General features: G+C 40.4%; 1 long non-coding RNA gene across 2 annotated transcripts; it reads right to left on the bottom strand.

Annotated features, from left to right (window-relative positions):
• Nucleotides 1–2,832: 2,832 nt before the first annotated feature.
• Nucleotides 2,833–7,261, bottom strand: LOC122197243 (uncharacterized). Of its 2 annotated transcripts, XR_008230605.1 has the most exons (5): nt 6,585–7,261; nt 6,102–6,160; nt 5,115–5,682; nt 4,420–4,471; nt 2,833–4,119 (listed from the first exon to the last, which is right to left on the bottom strand). It is a non-coding gene; the product is annotated as an uncharacterized LOC122197243 (long non-coding RNA). The 2 variants fall into 2 exon arrangements; XR_006189967.2 differs by lacking the exon at nt 6,585–7,261 and having other exon boundaries at nt 6,102–6,576.
• Between the last annotated feature and the right edge of the window lie 404 nt (nt 7,262–7,665).

The raw sequence follows: 7,665 nt of genomic DNA, 5'->3' as shown, positions 1-7,665 counted from the left end.
AATTAGAGTTATGTGACATAGTATATTGTATGCTATGTGTTATCTATGTGATTCTGTACTATATGTGATTCAGAGTTTACAGAGTTAGGACCGAATGGTCCACAGAGTTAGGACCAGAGGGTCCACAGAGTTATGGGACTGGAGGGTCCCACTGAGACACTTTGACTAGAGGGTCGTACAGAATTATAGCCTCGAGTGGCTAATATGTGTTACATGTGGTATTTTGGGCAACTCGCTAAGCTTTTATGCTTATAGTGTCTGGTTTTATGTGTTTTAGGTACCAGTGAGGATCACGGGAAGGCACCAGCATGATCAGTACACACACGAGAAGTTTTATACATTATGATCTTGGGATGTGTTATTTGGATTGATATGTGAAACAATGAGATTTTTATAATGTTTATGAATAAAAATATGTTTTAAAAATATGAAAAAATGTTTGAAAATTTTCGGTGTTACAAGATCAATCTTGGAAAACCAAGACGCTCCCTTTAACTGATCGAACAAATCGTCGATCCTCGGTAAGGGGTAACAGTTCTTGACTGTTAGCTTGTATAACTCCCGGTAATCTACGCACATCCAGTGTGAACCATCCTTTTTCTTGACAAAGAGGATCGGCGCTCCCCACGACGAGCTACTCGGCCAAATAAACCCCTTCCCCAGCAGCTCCTGCAGCTGTGAGGATAACTCCTGCATCTTTGGTGGCGCAAGGGGATAGGGAGCCTTGGCAATAGGCGCTGCCCCCAGAACCAAATCGATTCAGAACTCTACCTGCCTCTCGGGAGGCACTCCCGATAACTCCTCTGGAAAAACGTCCAGGAACTCACGCATTATCGGGACCTCATCGACCGACCTCGACCTCTCTGCATCTACTCACCTATCCACCACATAAGCCACGAACCGACTACAGCCATGCTGTAGGCTCTACCTTGCCCTAGCAGCCGAACAAAATGCTGACCCAGAACGGGTATCCTCTCCATAAACTGTAAGAACTCCCACACTAGGGTCTCGTATGGTCACCAACTGTCGCTCGCAGTCGATAACCACTCCAAACTTGCTCAACCAGTCCATGCCCACGATGACACAGACATCCCTCATCGCCATCGGGACCAAATCAATCGGAAACTTAACACCGAAGATCTCGAGTACACAACCTCGAATCGCCTCAGTAGCATATACCGCTCGCTTGTCAGCTACGGAAACTCGAAGAGGTCGACTCAATGCCTCTCGGCAGATATTGATGTGCTGACTAAAGGATAACGACACAAAAGATCGACTCACACCCGAGTCAAATAACACCAAAGAAGGTACAGAACTCACAAGAAATGTACCTACTCATATCATAATATAAGCATAATATCTCAAACTCAAAATAAATAGATGAAAGAATACATACCAGCCACAACATCGGGCGTTGCGTGGACCTCCTCCGCTACCAACTAAAAGGCTCTCCCGCGAGCCTTTGGCGCCTCAGCCTTCACTGGCCGACTCTCTGTAGCTCGTACGGTAGCAAGGGCAGATCCCTGTGATGCTCCCTGTGCTGACCCCCGCAACTACGGACACTCGGCCTTCCGGTGTCCGGTCTGGTTGCAGTGAAAACAAACCACAAACCCCTTAGGGAAATCCTTGGCCATGTGCCCCTCGTTGCCACACTTGTAGCAAGACCCTGCTCTGCAAACCCCCTCATGACTCCTGCCGCACTTGCCACAAGTGCGGCCCTTCTAGTTCCCTGATCTCGAATCGGCAAGCTTGGCCCGCTTGGCTGTCGGCTGGGATAGAGCCGATCGCCGATCCCTCATCTGAGACTCCGCCTCCTCCCTAGCCTGAGTCTCAAGCTCTGTCTCCCTCTTCTGAGAATTTTCCTGAAGCTCGACAAATGTCCAGTATGAAAAGTTCGCCACGAACTCGCAGATGTCTCTCCTCAAAATGCTCAAATATCGACTCATGCATGCCTGCTCGGAAGACACGTGCTCAGGGCAGAACATTGCCCTCTCATGGAACATCCTGGTGATCACAGTAACAGACTCGGTACCCTGCTTGAGGGTCAAGAACTCCTGGGCCAAACGTTCCCTTTCCACCGGGGGAACGTACTCATCACGAAACATAGCGGTGAACCTCTCCCAGGTCACCGCGGCAAGCTTTGCAGAAGAATAGTGTGCTTGATGGGTTTTGAGCATTCTATCACTCCTATGGTGTACATGCAACCCTATAAACCTTGGATCTATGATTTCTATATCATACATGCAAAAAAGAACTTTCCAAGGCTTTAATCCTAACTAGCATATTATGAAGCCCTTATACTACAAAGTACTAGTTAGATGACATACCTTTTGATGTAGCTTGATGTCTTCAAGCTTTACGAGCTTAGCCCCAATAGTGTGGAAGCCTCAAGTGGAATCACAAATCACCAAAACACCTTGGAAGACTTTAGAGAATATGGATACTTGGTTCTCTCTAGTGAAATCGGCTAGCCCTCTTAGTGTACCCACACTAGTGCCAATTTCACCAACCAATGACATCATTATATAGTATGGAGACTAGGGTTAAACCCATGACCTTTCATTTCATATGATCCATTGGTTAAACACTCCATGGACTATCCACGAAAGCTTAGCCCAACCTAAATGAACTTGGCCCATTCCATATATATAAGAGTCCATATTTAATTAGTTCATTTTGATCACTTAATTACTTATAAATTAATTATTGATCAATACTAATTAAATAATATGATTATATATTAATATATTAGAACTTATAATATATTAATACAATTCATAAATATACTATTCTCAAAAGACTATCCATATACATTGTGTCGGTGAAGTGCAACCCAAATGGACCATGCCGGGTCGGGTCAAGTACATACCAAATATAGTTATGGACTTAGACATTAATCCAACAGTGTTGTCATAAACTTCCACCAATCCTTCGCTCCTAAGTGAAGCTGGCTCAGCGCGAACCGAACTCTCAGATGCTCCGGACAAGAACATGTATAGAAGCATCCCTCGATGTCAGAAACCCATATCATCGCAGCAATCGGATCCTACGTCCCATCAAACTCTGGTGGCTTCATGTTGTTGAACTCCCGGAACAGCAACGAATCGCCACCTTGAGGTCTAGTAGCAGCAACAGCCGCAGTGGCCGCAGCCTCAGTAACCGTTGCGTACCTCTCGTCGAATGTCTCAATCAGGGTGGTCTTAATAGACCCAAACATCTTTGGTATCTTTGCACGGATCGTCGCAGCCACCTCCTCATGGATCATCTGGCGGAGCTCCTCATCACTAACGCCGCTGCTCTCAGGTTTGTGGCGTGTCCCAACCATGATGTATCTGAAATACAACACAAAATATCAAAGTCTCGCTCGAGTATGCACGCACTCGATATCCCATTCCTACTCGATCACTAGCACCTAAGGATTCTTACTTGGGTTGCGTACTGATCCGGTGTCTTCAGTAGCACGGGCCCAATACTAACCTCCACACTGCATCAATATTCACCGCAAGTCCTCCTCCTAGGATCCCGAATCCCGAGTACTCTACTCTCACTATGCATAAGTTACTCTCTAGCAGACCTCTCAAAAACTCCTCGCTGCTACATACTCACTCTCAAGCGTCTCCTAGCAGCAAAATCCCTAGGCTAAGGCATCACAAATCATGCCACTCTAGTGCAAATAAGAATACATAGCCTACTCTAACATGCACAACATATCATGTCATATCTCATAATGCATAATATAAGGGTATTTTGGGAAATCACCGTTTGGGCGCTGGCTGATTGTACACACTGATCTGCTCTGCTCTTTTCAAAACCTTTTACTATCTTTAAAAAAAATTATGGTTTTATTTTTGAAAATCTCTCAAGTCCACAGTTTGAGTTAAGATACGCCCGAAGGTGCACCCGAATCCCTCAAACCAAGGCTCTGATACCAACGTGTAACAACGTAAATTTCAAACAAAATTTTAACTTTTTTAAAAATGTAATTTCATTCATAAAGATTATCAGTTCTCAATGTACCACATAACAAATCCATAAAATCACATCCCAAGATCAAAATGTATGAAACTCCAATAGTGTGTACTGATCATGTCGGCGCCTTCCCACGATCCTCACTGGTACCTGAAACACATAACACAAACACTATAAACACAAGGCTTAGTGAGTTCCCTAAAATACCACATATAAAACATATTAGTCACTCAAGGCTATAACTCTGTGGACCCTCCGGTCCTAACTCTGTGGACCCTCTGGTCCTAACTCTGAGAACCTTCCGGTTCTAACTCTTTAAACTCTGGAACATACACGGCATGAATCACATAGAAATAATGTAGTGTATCACAATCACATAAACAACATACAAGATACTCTGTCATATAACTCTAAATACCACTCTAGGTAAATTATAGTGAGAAGACTCACCTCGGGTAACTCAGTAAATCTCGAACTCGGTAAAATCTGGTCTAGCCTCCGCCTAATCACATGGAATAAGTACTCTAATAAATACAACTCTCAAGACTAGACTAATCCCTCTCTTAGCACTCTCAGACGGGTAAAAGACCATTTTACCCCTCTCATTACTCAAAGACCCTAACATTGACCAAACCCTAAAAGTCAACAAAAGTCAACTATCCGGGTTACGCTGCGCGTACCAAACCTGTACGCTGGGGGTACCCAACAACCTCACAGAAACGGGGAACGCGGCCCCCTACGCTGCGCGTACATGGATTACGCCCAGCGTAAGTCCTAGTTTCATGCTCCTTAGCTTTTGGGGTCTTAAACGGTTAAGACACACGTCCAACTCTCAGATCTGACCAACCCTAAGCCTCTTAATCCATAAAGTTGGTGACTTTAAGCCTTTGCATGGCTATGAGAGTCACCAACACCCAAATCTTTCCACTTTAAACACTCTAAAGCCCATAACTCAAACTTGTCTTCGTAATGACGACCAAGTTGGGATTTTTATGGATCAACATCACACATAACACTGAAATGGGACAGATCTAGGTCCATGGAGCCCCTCTTGCTCATAAAGTCTCCACCTTTTGGACTTAAACCCTAGAAATGGACCATAAAACACCAAACCAAAATAAATAGGAAAGTTATGATCTTTTTACCTCAAAGTGAAGCTCCTTCCTCTGAAGAACTTAGATCCAAGCTTGAACTCCAAACCTTAGCCTCCACAAGTACCCCTCCTTCTTCTTCACTAACACACAAAGTCACTTTTAGCTCAAAACACTCACACACAAGCTTTAGGACTAAGGAAATGCTTTCTTAGGATTCCACTCTCTGAAATGGTGGCTGAGGATAAGGCCTTAGCATTCCTTTTATAGTGCACAAGCCATAAATTAGGGTTTGCATCTGGGCCCGCTACGCCTAGCGTAACCTTGGGTACGCCCAGCGTACCTAGGCGAGTTCGCGCCCAATTAAAGCGCATGAGTATGCGCAGCATACTCTTCAGTACGCCCAGCGTACTCATTTGCCTTAATATTTCAATTAAGGGCTTAACTTGACAACCTTGGAAAAGGAAAAGGGTTTAAGAGACACACCTGAAATTCGGGATGTTACACTATAAGAGTATAAGTATAAAAGATATGGATTAAGATTATACCACCCTGAGATAATGGAAAGCTCAAATTTGGAGAACCGAAAACTCAAATTTGTTCCAACCTGATATTATGTAATCTGTTGTAATCATTGAACAATACAATAAAAAATCATATAACAAAAAAAATTAGAAACCTGATTCCAAATTCCAAAATCCAACTTGACACAGTCAATATTAAAAAAAATTAAGCCTTATTGACCCTAATAAAAAAACGAATTTATATCCTTTCATTTGTGAAGAAAACAAAAAAATATATATATTTCTAGCACTACTACAGAATCAAAAATAAATTACTGCATATATAATACGGGTGTATCAAACAAATTTAAATTCATCAAAATAACTGTACTTTATTTGGTGTAGTGCATCAAACAAATTTAATTTAATCAAAATAACAAAATTTAACATAGATAATAGATTTTCAGCTTTTCACAAATTCACAAATCACAATCATAAATAATCAAAGAAGAAGAACAAGAATGGAAGAAGAACTTACTTTTTAAAATTCAGGAATCACCAAATAAATTGAGGTATTGAGTCTTGACACTTGATAGCCTTTCAAAAAGAAGAATCAACAATGGAATCACCACTTTTTTTTTTTTGAACAATCAGAAAATAGAATCTATCAGAAATTCAGACGACGGAGAAAGAAGAAGAATTGAAGAATAAGATCAATTAATCAGATTCAAACGACAGAGAAAGAAGAAGAATTGAAGAACAATCGCTGAGTTGTGAGTCGCATTCAATCGATAGCGGTTTCTTTTTATCTTTTTTTCTGCCGATGGGGACCCTAAGCAAGGGCTTAATTTGTTACACATTAAGGCCGCCATGAGTCTAAGGTGTTACCATCTTCCTTTAAGGTAACCATTCAAGCCTCTTTTAAAACTTAAATTAAATTTAAAATAATTTAAAAATAAATTAAACTTTGTCATAAAAAATAATTGAAATTCACACGACATAAAAGGCCCCGTGGTTATACCCAAGTATTTGAAGCGGAGGGATCTTATCGAACAATTGATTCTGCGAGCCACTTAGATGATTTCCAAGTTAATATCGCCGAACCCGAAGAGAGGTTGACTTTTCAACCCGATGCAAGCTCAAAACATTATCTAAAATTATGTTTGAAGTTGCTACTTGAATTTCTTAAAATTAAGATAAAATACATTTTTTTCTGGATAAACATGACTACATCACTATAGCCACTATCTCATCATTTGATATAAATTGTTTATCACATACGACACATTACAAATTGTTTATCTTGTTATATCCAACCATAGTTTTCATAAATTAAATAAGGATGTTCAAATTTTGGCCGGTGATATAGCCATCTCGTCCACCACTTTAATTTGAAAAGGTAGCTGCATTTAAGAAAAATATATACTTTAATTAATTAAATATTTAAATATAAAGGTTGATGCTTGACTAGTAGACTTTTTGTGCACACTAAAATTTAATTCAATGAATGGTCGGCTAGGTGATGAAACTAAGGGACCACCGGACCATGTGCGGGCCATCAATATTCAGTTTGACCCGGTCTAAAAATGTAGTTCACATAAGAAAGGTCGAATTGAATCTTCAATGCAAATAATTCTTTTTACATTTTCTGTAGAAATGGAAGACATTTTAATGAAAAGAAAACGAAAATAACCAAGCTAAAAAGTACAAAATAAAAACAAGAATAAAATTAAGAGATGCAAGTTTAAAAGCGAAAATCACATTTCAATAGCAGGTTGCTGCCCCTTTCAACCCATCAAGGTGTACTATTATTATTATTATTATTATTATTATTATTATTATTATTATTATTATTTTGTTGATGTTGATCCACATATAAGACAAGGAATAATGACTTAAAAGGGTAATATATTATTCGATTTGTACATATTTGGTCATTGAATTTTTTTTCGTCTACATTTACCCCTTCAACTTATTAAACTGTACACATTCAGTCCTTATGACCGGTTACTCCAGGTTAGCAGGAAAAAAATGACTTAATAGGGTAATATATTTCTCATTTTGTACACATTTAGTCCTTAATATTTTTGTACATATTTAGT

The sequence above is a fragment of the Lactuca sativa genome, chromosome 3, assembly GCF_002870075.4.
Source record: "Lactuca sativa cultivar Salinas chromosome 3, Lsat_Salinas_v11, whole genome shotgun sequence".
NCBI classification, from domain to species: domain Eukaryota; kingdom Viridiplantae; phylum Streptophyta; class Magnoliopsida; order Asterales; family Asteraceae; genus Lactuca; species Lactuca sativa.
This window is presented reverse-complemented; position numbering and strand designations above follow the sequence as displayed.